Source organism: Phyllobates terribilis, unplaced genomic scaffold, assembly GCF_046119375.1.
Source record: "Phyllobates terribilis strain yellow unplaced genomic scaffold, ASM4611937v1 Scaffold_1__5_contigs__length_1240528914, whole genome shotgun sequence".
NCBI lineage: Eukaryota > Metazoa > Chordata > Amphibia > Anura > Dendrobatidae > Phyllobates > Phyllobates terribilis.
In genome coordinates, this window is record NW_027362761.1 from 1,234,017,820 (window position 1) to 1,234,031,265 (window position 13,446).

The window sequence follows — 13,446 nt, forward strand, 5'->3', positions numbered from 1 at the left end:
CTGTGCCGAGCATTGCGAATTCTCATCCACTCCAAACCATGCACTACCACCATACAACACTTAAAACATTCATACGAATCATAGCACCACCTGCTCTTTCTCTTCTATCTCCTTCTCCTAGTCGCTGCCGACATCTCTCCCAATCCTGGGCCTCACTCCACTAGCATACATAACTCTCTTCCAGCGGCATATAGAAACCCTGCAAATGTTATTAACATTCAGTGCATGCCTTCTCCTATCTCTTTTAATTGTACCCTCTTGAACACACGGTCAGTGTGTAACAAACTCCTCTACATTCATGATGTCTTCCTTTCTAATTCCGTTAACCTTCTGGCTCTCACTGAACCCTGGATCCAGCAGTCGGACACCACAGACGCTGCTGCTCTCTCGTTTGGTGGGCTGAAACTTTCACATACTGACAGCCCTAAAGCACAGACCCCCATCACCAATCTCAGTGGCGAGGATCTGGACACTCATTTCCTAGAAAAAAAATCAACCACATCCATCAGGAAATTTCAGTCCAATCTCCTCATTGCCTGGATCCCCTTCCCTGCCGCACATCAAGCTCACTTGCCCTCTTTGAGCCTGTTACAGGAGATGAAGTTACCAGGCACCTCGCTTCTTCTCAGCCTACAACCTGCAACAGTGACCCTATTCCCTCACATCTCCTGCAGTCTCTCTCACCAGGGGTCACCACTCACCTAACTAAAATATTAACCTCTCTCTTTCTTCCGGTATCTTTCACTCATTTAAATACGCCATCATAACCCCTTTAGTTAAAAAAAGCTATCCCTGGACCAGAACTACACTGGTCTCTAATCTTCCCGTCATCTCTAAACTCCTGGAATGCTTGGTCCACTCCAGTCTAATCCACTATCTCTCAGATAATTCTCTCCTTGACCCTTTACAATCTGGTTTCTGCTCTTTACACTCCACTGAAACTGCCCTCACTAAAGTCTCCAATGTTCTATTAACAGCTAAATCCAATGAGCACTGCTCCCTGCTGATTCTCCTGGATCTCTGCAGCATTCGACACTGGATTACCAGCTCCTCCTCACTATGCTCCACTCTATCGGCCTCAAGGACACTGTTCTCTCTTGGTTCTCCTCCTACCTCTCGGACTGCTCCTTTACTGTTTCCTTTGCCGGCTCCTCTCCTCGTCCCCTTACTATAGGGGTTCCTCAAGGCTCAGTTCTAGGCCCCCTCCTCTCCTCTATATACAGCGCCCCTATTGGACAAACAATCAGTAGATTTTGTTTCCAGTATCATCTCTATGCTGATAACACCCAATTATACACTTCTTCTCCTGACATCCCCACACACCTAAAACAAAATACCAGGGATTGTCTGTCTGCTGTCTCTAACATCATGTCCTCCCTCTGTCTTAAACTGAATCTGTCAAGGGTGTGTCAGAAGTGACAGACAGTCGCCTTGCAGTGGGTTGCAGGAGATCTCTAAGTTTGCCATTGCAGACGCCTTCTTAGAGGCTATCTCTAGGACCCAGCAGCTACCTTTCTCTGGCTAATTAAGTCTAAAGCTAAGCATATTCCCCATGTTTGTTCTCCCTTGTTTCTACAGGCAAAACGGTGGTTTTGGTGGTTGTAGATAGGTTCAGTAAAATGGTTCACTTCATCGCATTGCCGGCACTTCCAAATGCCAAGACATTTGCTCAGGTGTTTGTAAATAAGATTGTGAAGCTTCACGGGGTTCCCTCCGATGTGGTGTCAGATCGGGGGACCCAGTTTGTTTCCAAGTTCTGGAAGGCATTCTGTTCTCGACTGAGGGTGCAGCTGTCCTTTTCCTCTGCCTTCCACCCTCAATCGAATGGACAGATCGAGCGTATCAATCAGAATTTGGAGACCTACCTCAGGTGTTTCATCTCTGAAAATCAGGAGGATTGGGCATCCTACTTACCGCTGGCAGAATTTGCCATTAATAATCATCGTCAGGAATCCACTGGCAGGTCACCGTTCTTCGGTGCATACGGTTATCACCCACAGTTTGGTACCTTTAGTGGGGGAGAAGCTTCAGGAGTTCCTGAGGGGGAACGGTTTGCTTCGCCGCTCTCCTCGGTATGGCAGGGTGTTCTGAGTAATTTGAAGATTATGGGTGACAGGTATAAATGTATGGCTGACAAAAAACACTTGCCAGGTCCGGACCTGAATGTGAATGACTTTGTGTGGTTGTGTACCGGGATTATCAAGTTGAAGGTTCCTTCTTGGAAGCTGGGACCTAGGTCTATTGGTCCCTATAAAATAACCGTCATCATTAACCCAGCACCGTTTCATCTTGAACTTCCTCAGGCCCTTAAGGTCCACAACGTGTTCCACAGGTCCTTACTCAAAAAGTATGTGGAACCTCTTGAGCCCTCACCTCTACCATCGCCCCCAGTAATGGTTGATGGTAATCTGTAGTTCCAGATTTCGAGGATAGTAGATTCTCGTCTCTAACATCGTTCTCAACAATACTTGGTTGACTGGAAAGGCTATGGTCCCCAGGAGAGAATGTGGCTTTCAGCATCAGAGGTGAACACTCCCAAGTTGGTTCATTCATTCCACACCTCTTATCCTGAGAAACCTGGTCCTGAGGCCACTCGTAGAGATGGGGGAGGGGTAATGTCATGGGTGTGTCGAAAGTGCAGTGGGTTGCAGGAGATCTCTACCTTTGGCATTGCAGACGCCTTCTTAGAGGCTGTCTCTAGGACCCAGCGGCTACCTTCTTCTGGCTAATTAACACCATAGCCTGGGTGTATAAATACCTGGTGTGTTCCAGAGGGAGCTGTCGGCGATATTCATTACTCCTTGTGAAGGCTTTAGCAAGAGCAGTACTACTTCCTCTCTGGTGCTTGATGACGAGTGCACATTTGTCTGGAGTCATCTAACGCTAAGCAATTTCCCCGTTTGTCCTCCCTTGTTGTCTTTAGTGTTCAGTGGGGATCGACTAGTGCTCATCTCCTCCCTTCCCTAGCCTTAGCCAAACGTCAAGTAAAGACAGGGCGAGGAACGCGTGCGGCAATTGGTGAAGAGCCAATATAGGGACGTTAGGGGAGACAGGTTGATATTCTATCAGCCAAGAGGTCTCCACTTCCCCCTTTCCCTAGAGTCTGGGCTCTCTTTCCCTCTTGTGTTGCAGTAAGTCTTTCCCACACCTTGCGTGACAGAATCTCTCCAAAACTGAACTTCTTGTGTTTCTCCCCTCTACTAAGCTAACTATATGCAACAAGGAAGGAGGGGGAGGAACGTATTCCAGCATCACTACCCAGGTAAAATTTAGTTCTTTACTGTATACAGATACAGTGGGTACGGAAAGTATTCAGACCCCTTTAAATTTTTCACTATTTGTTTCACTGCAGCCATTTGGTAAATTCTAAAAAGTTCATCTTTTTCTCATTAAAGTACACTCTGCACCCCATCTTGACTGAAAAAAACAGAAATGTAGAAATTTTTGCAAATTTATTAAAAAAGAAAAACTGAAATCTCACATGGTCATAAGTATTCAGACCCTTTACTCAGTATTGAGTAGAAAGAAGCCCCCTTTTGAGCCAAGTCTGAGGTCCAGAGCACTCTGGAAGAGGTTTTCATTCAGGATATCTCTGTACTTGGCCGCATTCATGTTTCCTTCAATTGCAACCAGTCGTCCTGTCCCTGCAGCTGAAAAACACCCCCATAGCATTATGCTGCCACCACCATGTTTCACTGTTGGGATTGTATTGGGCAGGTGATGAGCAGTGCCTGGTTTTCTCCACACATACCGCTTAGAATTATCACCAAAAAGTTCTATCCTCGTCTCATCAGACCAGAGAATCTTATTTCTCATAGTCTGTGAGTCCTTCATGTGTTTTTGAGCAAACTCTATGCGGGCTTTCATACGTATTGCACTGAGGAAAGGCTTCCGTCGGGCCACTCTACCATAAAGGCCTGACTGGTGGAGGGCTGCAGTGATAGTTGACTTTGTGGAACCATCTCCCTACTGCATCTCTGGAGCTCAGCCACAGTGATCTTTGGGTTCTTCTTTACCTCTCTCACCAAGGCTCTTCTCCCACGATTGCTCAGTTTGGCTGGACAACCAGGTCTAGGAAGACTTCTGGTGGTCCCAAACTTCTTCCACTTAAGGATTATGGAGGCCACTGTGCTCTTAGGAACCTTGAGTAATGCAGAAATTCTTTTGTAACCTTGGCCAGATCTGTGCCTTGCCACAATTCTGTCTCTGAGCTCCTTGGGCAGTTCCTTTGAGCTCATGATTCTGATTTGGTCTGACATGCACTGTGAGCTGTGAGGTCTTATATAGACAGGTGTGCGCCTTTCCAAATCAAGTCCTATCAGTTTAATTAAACACAGCTGGACACTAATGAAGGAGTAGAACCATCTCAAGGAGGATCACAAGGAAATGGACAGCATGTGACTTAAATATGAGTGTCTGAGCAAAGGGTCTGAATACTTATGACCATGTGAGATTTCAGTTTTTATTTTTTAATAAATTTGCAAAAATTTCTACATTTCTGTTTTTTTTCAATCAAGATGGGGTGCAGAGTGGACTTTTGCGATAAAAAAAATTAACTTTTTAGAATTTACCAAATGGCTGCAATGAACTAAAGAGTGAAAAACTTAAAGGGGTCTGAATACTTTCCGTACCCACTGTATATATATTTTCCAATCGTATTATTGTGAGATAAGAAGGTATTAAATCAGCAGTTCAATGCCCCATGAGAAGGATTTCATTCCATACATAAAAGCTAGTTTGTCTGCAAATGCACATATAGTCCGACCGTATTATTGTGGAATGGAAAGAATTAAATCAGCAAATCAATGTTCCATGACCCGGATTCCAATCCAGTTCGGTGGAGCTTAATAGTCACAGTGTGAGACAAGGCAAAGGAGATATATACAGTAGCTCACCACGCCGCTGCAATCATCGGAGATTCCCTGGAGGGAGATAGTCCTGCTGGAGATTCCCTGGAGGGAGATAGTCCTGCTGGAGATTCCCTGGAGGGAGATAGTCCTGCTGGAGATTCCCTGGAGAGAGATAGTCCTGCTGTTGACCGCAGCCGTATGCAACAAGGAAGGAGGGGGGAGGAACGTATTCCAGCATCACTATCCAGGTAACATTTAGTTCTTTATATTCTTCTGGATAGTGAATGCTGGAATACGTTCCTCCCCCCTCCTTCCTTGTTGCATACGGCTGCGGTCAACAGCAGGACTATCTCTCTCCAGGGAATCTCCGATGATTACAGCGGCGTGGTGAGCTATAGATCTCTTTTGCCTTAGCTAACTATACCTGACATTGAAATTACCTTGGAGGGTTCAACCATAACTCCCAGCAGCATAATGCCCACTGCCTTGGGGTCATATTCGACACTAACTTTTCCTTTACCCCCCCACATCCGATCACTCACTTGCTCTCGTCACCGGCATCTTATAAACATCTCCAGAATCCGACATTTTCTCGCCTTTGAAACTGCTAAAACTCTTAATGTCTCTTACTCACTCTCGTCTGGACTACTGCAACTCTCTTCTGATCAGTCTCCCTCTTACCAAACTGTCCCCTCTCCAATCCGTCCTGAATGCGGCAGCCAGGGTCGTATTTCTGTCCAGCCGCTTCACCGATGCCTCCACCCTGTGCCAGTCATTACACTGGTTACCCATCCGCAACAGGGTACAATATAAACTCATCACTCTCACCCACAAAGCTCTCCACAGTTCTGCACCGCCTTATATCTCCTCTCTCATCTCAGTCTATCGCCCTACACGTGCCCTCCGTTCTACAAATGACCTAAGACTAACATCCCCCATAATCCGAACCTCGCACCTCCGTGTCCAAGACTTCTCCCGTGCTGCGCCAGTTCTCTGGATTGCTCTACCCCAGACGATCCGACTGATGCCTAGACACCACGTCTTCAAATGTGCTTTAAAAACCCATTTGTTTAGACAAGCCGACCACCTCAAATACCCAGTAACCTAACTTTCCCCTGTCCCCTCCTTCTAAATATTATTCAGAATCTGCACCCTCCTCTTCATCGGTCTCCACACCCTTCATTTACACGATAACTACACTCGATACTTGATTATTGCATTTATACATACAGGCTGATGACCGGATCATAAAGCTTTGTAGCGCCGGCGTCCCTGCCCTCTGCTAGGCAGGGACGCTGTTCCCCTCACCTCCCTGCTCCGTGCCCGGCGTCCTCCTCCCGCTCTGCTGGCAGCGCGCGCTCCTTCCCGGCCACTGTGCTTAGGGCGCGCGCGCTCTCCCTCCCTCTTAAAGGGGCCGCGCGCTCCGTCCTAAGGAGTCCCCGGCCAATGGCCGGAGGACTTCACCATATATAAGGCACCTCCTCCAAAATGGAGGTGCCCGAGCAATGTTGTTGCACTGTTCTACTCTGCTACAGCCCTCAGGTCCCGTTGCCAGTTACCTGCCAGTTACCTGCCTGATTCCTGCCAGAGTCCTGCCAGTTTGCTGTCTGTTTCCTGCCTGTTATTCCTGCTACCTGCTTGCTAGCCTGAGGTCCGACGGTCTGCCTTACAACTCCTGTCAGTCTGTCTAAGGACCAGCTTGCCCGCTCACCTGGGAGCGCACATCAGCTACCTGCCTGCTTGCTAGCCTGAGGTCTGACGGTCTGCCTTTCTACTCCTGTCAGTCTGTCTATGGACCAGCTTGCCCGCTCACCTAGGAGCGCTCCCCCGCTACCTGCCTGCTTGCCTGTCCGGAGGCTCCGCCGTCACGTGCTGTGACCACCAGCTATTCCAGAAACTCTTGCCCGCTCACCTGGGAGCGCTTCTCCGCTACCTGCCTGCTTGCCTACCTGGAGGCTCCGCCGTCACGTGCTGTGACCACCAGCTATTTCAGAGACTGTTGCCCGCTCACCTGGGAGCGCTTCTCCGCTACCTGCCTGCTTGCCTACCTGGAGGCTCCGCCGTCACGTGCTGTGACCACCTGCTATTCCAGAGACTCTCGCTTGCTCACCTGGGAGCACACATCCTCCATCTGCCTTGCTAGCCTACCTGGAGGTTCAGCCATCACAGGTCGTACCTACCCTTTACCTAGAGACTGCCCCGGTCACTTGCCGTGACCTCCAGCCCGTTCACCCAGAGACTGCCCCGGTCACTTGCCGTGACCTCCAGCCCGTTCACCCAGAGACTGCCCCGGTCACTTGCCGTGACCTCCAGCCCGTTCACCCAGAGACTGTCCCGGTCACTTGCCGTGACCTCCAGCCCGTTCTTCCAAAGACTGTCCCGGTCACTTGCCGTGACCTCCTGCCCGTACACCCAGAGACTGTCCCGGTCACCTGCTGTGACTGCCTGCCTGGTCGCCACCCGCTCCCTTACAAGGACCGCTCCCTTGTATAGTAGCTCAGAGGTTCCGCCTCCCAGACCCGTTACAAGCTTTATATGAAAACCCCGACTTATTATAATTGCCTGACCTGAAATAACAAGCACTTTCCACCTATTGTGTCCCCCCATTTCCTTGTAGACTGTAAGCAGCGAGCAGCCGGACCCTCGCTCCTAATGTAACTGTTCACTGTCTTACCTTGTATTGAATTTATTGTCTGTACATGTCCCCGATTAATTGTAAAGTGCTGCGGAATATGTAAAAATTATTAATTATTGTTGAAGACCTTCAGAACACATAGTGCAGAGACTGGAGCAGCGGGGGAACAGGGAGCGGTGAGTATTTATTAATCTTAAATCAATGAGACCATTGTGGGGGTTTATACTGTATGGAAGACAATGTTCGGCCATTATACTGTATGGAGGACTATGTGGGGTTATTATACTGTATGGAGGACTATGTGGGGTTATTATACTGTATGGAGGACTATGTGGGCTCATTATACTGTACGGAGGACTATGTGGGACCATTATACTGTATGGAGGACTATGTGGGGCCATTATACTGTACGGAGGACTATGTGGGGTTATTATACTGTACGGAGGACTATGTGGGCTCATTATACTGTACGGAGGACTATGTGGGACCATTATACTGTATGGAGGACTATGTGGGGCCATTATACTGTATGGAGGACTATGTGGGGCCCATTATACGGTATGGAGGACTATGTGGGGGTTTATACTGTATGGAGGACTATGTGGTGCCATTATACTGTATGGAGGACTATGTGGTGCCATTATACTGTATGGAGGACTATGTGGGGCCATTATACTGTATGGAGGACTATGTGGGGTTATTATACTGTACGGAGGACTATGTGGGCTCATTATACTGTACGGAGGACTATGTGGGGCCATTATACTGTATGGAGGACTATGTGGGGCCCATTATACGGTATGGAGGACTATGTGGGGTTATTATACTGTATGAAGGACTATGTAGGCTCATTATACTGTACGGAGGACTATGTGGGGCCATTATACTGTATGGAGGACTATGTGGGGCCATTATACTGTATGGAGGACTATGTGGGGCCCATTATACTGTATGGAAGACTATGTAGGCTCATTATACTGTATGGAGGACTATGTGGGGCCATTATACTGTATGGAGGACTATGTGGGGCCATTATACTGTATGGAGGACTATGTGGGGCCATTATACTGTATGGAGGACTATGTGGGGCCATTATACTGTATGGAGGACTATGTGGGGCCATTATACTGTATGGAGGACTATGTGGGGCCATTATACTGTATGGAGGACTATGTGGGGCCATTATACTGTATGGAGGACTATGTGGGGCCCATTATACTGTATGGAGGACTATGTGGGGCCTATTATACTGTATGGAGGACTATGTGGGGCCTATTATACTGTATGGAGGACTATGTGGAGGCCATTATACTGTATGGAGGATTATGTGGAGGCCATTATACTGTATGGAGGACTATATGGGGCCATTATACTGTATGGAGGACTATATGGGGCCATTATACTGTATGGAGGACTATGTAGGGCCATTATACTGTATGGAGCACTATGTGGGGCCATTATACTGTATGGAGGACTTTGTGGGGCCATTATACTGTATGGAGGACTATGTGGGGCCATTATACTGTATGGAGGACTATGTGGGGCCCATTATACTGTATGGAGGACTATGTGGGGCCTATTATACTGTATGGAGGACTATGTGGGGCCTATTATACTGTATGGAGGACTATGTGGAGGCCATTATACTGTATGGAGGACTATGTGGGGCCATTATACTGTATGGAGGACTATGTAGGGCCATTATACTGTATGGAGGGCTATGTGGGGCCCATTATACTGTATGGAAGGCTATGTGGAGGCCATTATACTGTATGGAGGACTATGTGGGGATATTATACTGTATGGAGGACTATGTGGGGCCCATTATACTGTATGGAGTACTATGTAGGGCCAATATACTGTATGGAGGACTATGTGGGGCCATTATACTGTATGGAGGACTATGTGGGGCCCATTATACTGTACGGAGGACTATGTGGGGCCCATTATACTGTATGGAGGACTATGTGGACCCATTATACTGTATGGAGGACTATGTGGACCCATTATACTGTATGGAGGACTATGTGGACCCATTATACTGTATGGAGGACTATGTGGGCCCATTATACTGTATGGAGGACTATGTGGGGCCCATTATACTGTATGGAGGACTATGTGGACACATTATACTGTATGGAGGGCTATGTGGAGCAATTATACTGTACGGAGGGCTATGTGGGGCCCATTATACTGTACGGAGGACTATGTGGGGCCCATTATACTGTACGGAGGACTATGTGGGGCCCATTGTACTGTATGGAAGACTATGTGGGGATATTATAATGTATGAAAAGCAATGTGGCGCCCATTATACTGTAAAAAGGATACGTGGGTGCTATTATACTGAATTGAGGATATTATACTATGGAATGCAATGTGGGGGCCATTACACTATATGGTGGATTTTGTGGGGGTCATTATACTGAGGAGAAGGGCGGCTATATTGTATATATTACTATATCAAACCAAGGAGAAGGGCGGCCATATTACTATATATACTATATATACATATATATATATATTTATTACTATATCACACTGAGGAGAAGGGCGGCCATATTTCTAAATATATTACTATATCACACTGAGGAGAAGGGCGGCCATATTACTATATATATTACTATATCACTACTAAGGAGAAGGGCGGCCATATTACTATATATATTACTATATCACACTGAGGAGAAGGGAGGCCATATTACTATATATATTACTATATCACACTGAGGAGAAGGGCGGCCATATTACTATATATATTACTATATATATTACTATATAACACTGAGGAAAAGGGAGGCCATATTACTATATATATTACTATATCACACTGAGGAGAAGGGCGGGCATATTACTATATATATTACTATATCACACTGAGGAGAAGGGCGGCCATATTACTATATATATATTACTATATCACACTGAGGATACTATATATATATAATTATATCACACTGAGGAGAAGGGAGGCCATATTACTATATATATTACTATATCACTACTAAGGAGAAGGGCGGCCATATTACTATATATATTACTATATCACTACTAAGGAGAAGGGCGGCCATATTACTATATATATTACTATATCACACTGAGGAGAAGGGAGGCCATATTACTATATATATTACTATATCACACTGAGGAGAAGGGCAGCCATATTACTATATATATTACTATATCACACTGTGGAGGAGGGCGGCCATATTACTATATATATTACTATATCACACTGAGGAGAAGGGCGGCCATATTACTATATATATATTACTATATCACACTGTGGAGAAGGGCGGCCATATTACTATATATATTACTATATCACACTGAGGAGAAGGGCGGCCATATTACTATATATATTACTATATAACACTGAGGAAAAGGGAGGCCATATTACTATATATATTACTATATCACACTGAGGAGAAGGGCGGGCATATTACTATATATATTACTATATCACACTGAGGAGAAGGGCGGCCATATTACTATATCACACTGAGGAGAAGGGCGGCCATATTACTATATATATTACTATATCACCACTGAGGAGGAGGGCGGCCATATTACTATATCACACTGAGGAGAAGGGCGGCCATATTACTATATATATTACTATATCACACTGAGGAGAAGGGCGGCCATATTACTATATATATTACTATATCACACTGTGGAGAAGGGCGGCCATATTACTATATATATTACTATATCACACTGTGGAGAAGGGCGGCCATATTACTATATATATTACTATATCACACTGAGGAGAAGGGCGGCCATATTACTATATATATTACTATATCACACTGAGGAGGAAGGCGGCCATATTACTATATATATTACTATATCACACTGAGGAGAAGGGCGGCCATATTACTATATATATTACTATATCACACTGAGGAGAAGGGCGACCATATTACTATATATATATTACTATATCACACTGAGGAGAAGGGCGGCCATATTACTATATATATTACTATATAACACTGAGGAGAAGGGCGGCCATATTACTATATCACACTGAGGAGAAGGGCAGCCATATTACTATATATATTACTATATAACACTGAGGAGAAGGGCGGCCATATTACTATATATATTTTACTATATCACACTGAGGAGAAGGGCAGCCATATTACTATATCACACTGAGGAGAAGGGCGGCCATATTACTATATATATTACTATATCACACTGTGGAGAAGGGCGGCCATATTACTATATATATTACTATATCACACTGAGGAGAAGGGCAGCCATATTACTATATATATATTACTACATCACACTGAGGAGGAGGGCGGCCATATTACCATATATATTACTATATCACACTGAGGGGAAGGGCGGCCATATTACTATATATATTACTATATCACACTGAGGAGAAGGGCGGTCATATTACTATATCACACTGAGGAGAAGGGCGGCCATATTACTATATATATTACTATATCACACTGAGGAGAAGGGCGGCCATATTACTATATCACACTGAGGAGAAGGGCGGCCATATTACTATATATATTACTATATCACACTGAGGAGAAGGGCGGCCATATTACTATATATATATTACTATATCACACTGAGGAGAAGGGCGGCCATATTACTATATATATATTACTATATCACACTGAGGAGAAGGGCAGCCATATTACTATATATATATTACTATATCACACTGAGGAGGAGGGCGGCCATATTACTATATATATTACTATATCACACTGAGGGGAAGGGCGGCCATATTACTATATATATTACTATATCACACTGAGGAGAAGGGCGGTCATATTACTATATATATTACTATATCACACTGAGGAGAAGGGCGGCCATATTACTATATCACACTGAGGAGAAGGGCGGCCATATTACTATATCACACTGAGGAGAAGGGCGGCCATATTACTATATATATATTACTATATCACACTGAGGGGAAGGGCGGCCGTATTACTATATATATTACTATATCACACTGAGGAGAAGGGCGGCCATATTACTATATATATATTACTATATCACACTGAGGAGAAGGGTGGCCATATTACTATATATATTACTATATCACCACTGAGGAGGAGGGCAGCCATATTACTATATCACACTGAGGAGAAGGGCGGCCATATTACTATATATATTACTATATCACACTGAGGAGAAGGGCGGCCATATTACTATATATATTACTATATCACACTGTGGAGAAGGGCGGCCATATTACTATATATATTACTATATCACACTGAGGAGAAGGGCGGTCATATTACTATATATATTACTATATCACACTGAGGAGGAGGGCGGCCATATTACTATATATATTACTATATCACACTGAGGAGAAGGGCGGCCATATTACTATATATATTACTATATCACACTGAGGAGAAGGGCGGCCATATTACTATATATATATTTTACTATATCACACTGAGGAGAAGGGAAGCCATATTACTATATATATTACTATATCACACTGAGAAGAAGGGCGGCCATATTACTATATATATTACTATATCACTACTAAGGAGAAGGGCGGCCATATTACTATATATATTACTATATCACTACTAAGGAGAAGGGAAGCCATATTACTATATATATTTTACTATATCACACTGAGGAGAAGGGCGGCCATATTACTATATATATTACTACATCACACTGAGGAGAAGGGAAGCCATATTACTATATATATTTTACTATATCACACTGAGGAGAAGGGAAGCCATATTACTATATATATTACTATATCACACTGAGGAGAAGGGAAGCCATATTACTATATATATTACTATATCACACTGAGGAGGAGGGCGGCCATATTACTATATATATTACTATATCACACTGAGGAGAAGGGCGGCCATATTACTATATATATATTACCATATCACACTGAGGAGAAGGGCAGCCATATTACTATATATATATTACTAT

The 13,446-nt window shown here is 44.7% G+C and overlaps 1 protein-coding gene across 6 annotated transcripts in view; it reads right to left on the reverse strand.

Annotated features, from left to right (window-relative positions):
* LOC141164758 (uncharacterized) overlaps positions 1-13,446 on the reverse strand; it is a 75,933-nt gene that overhangs the window by 8,128 nt on the left and 54,359 nt on the right. The gene's annotated exons all lie outside the window — the stretch shown is intronic.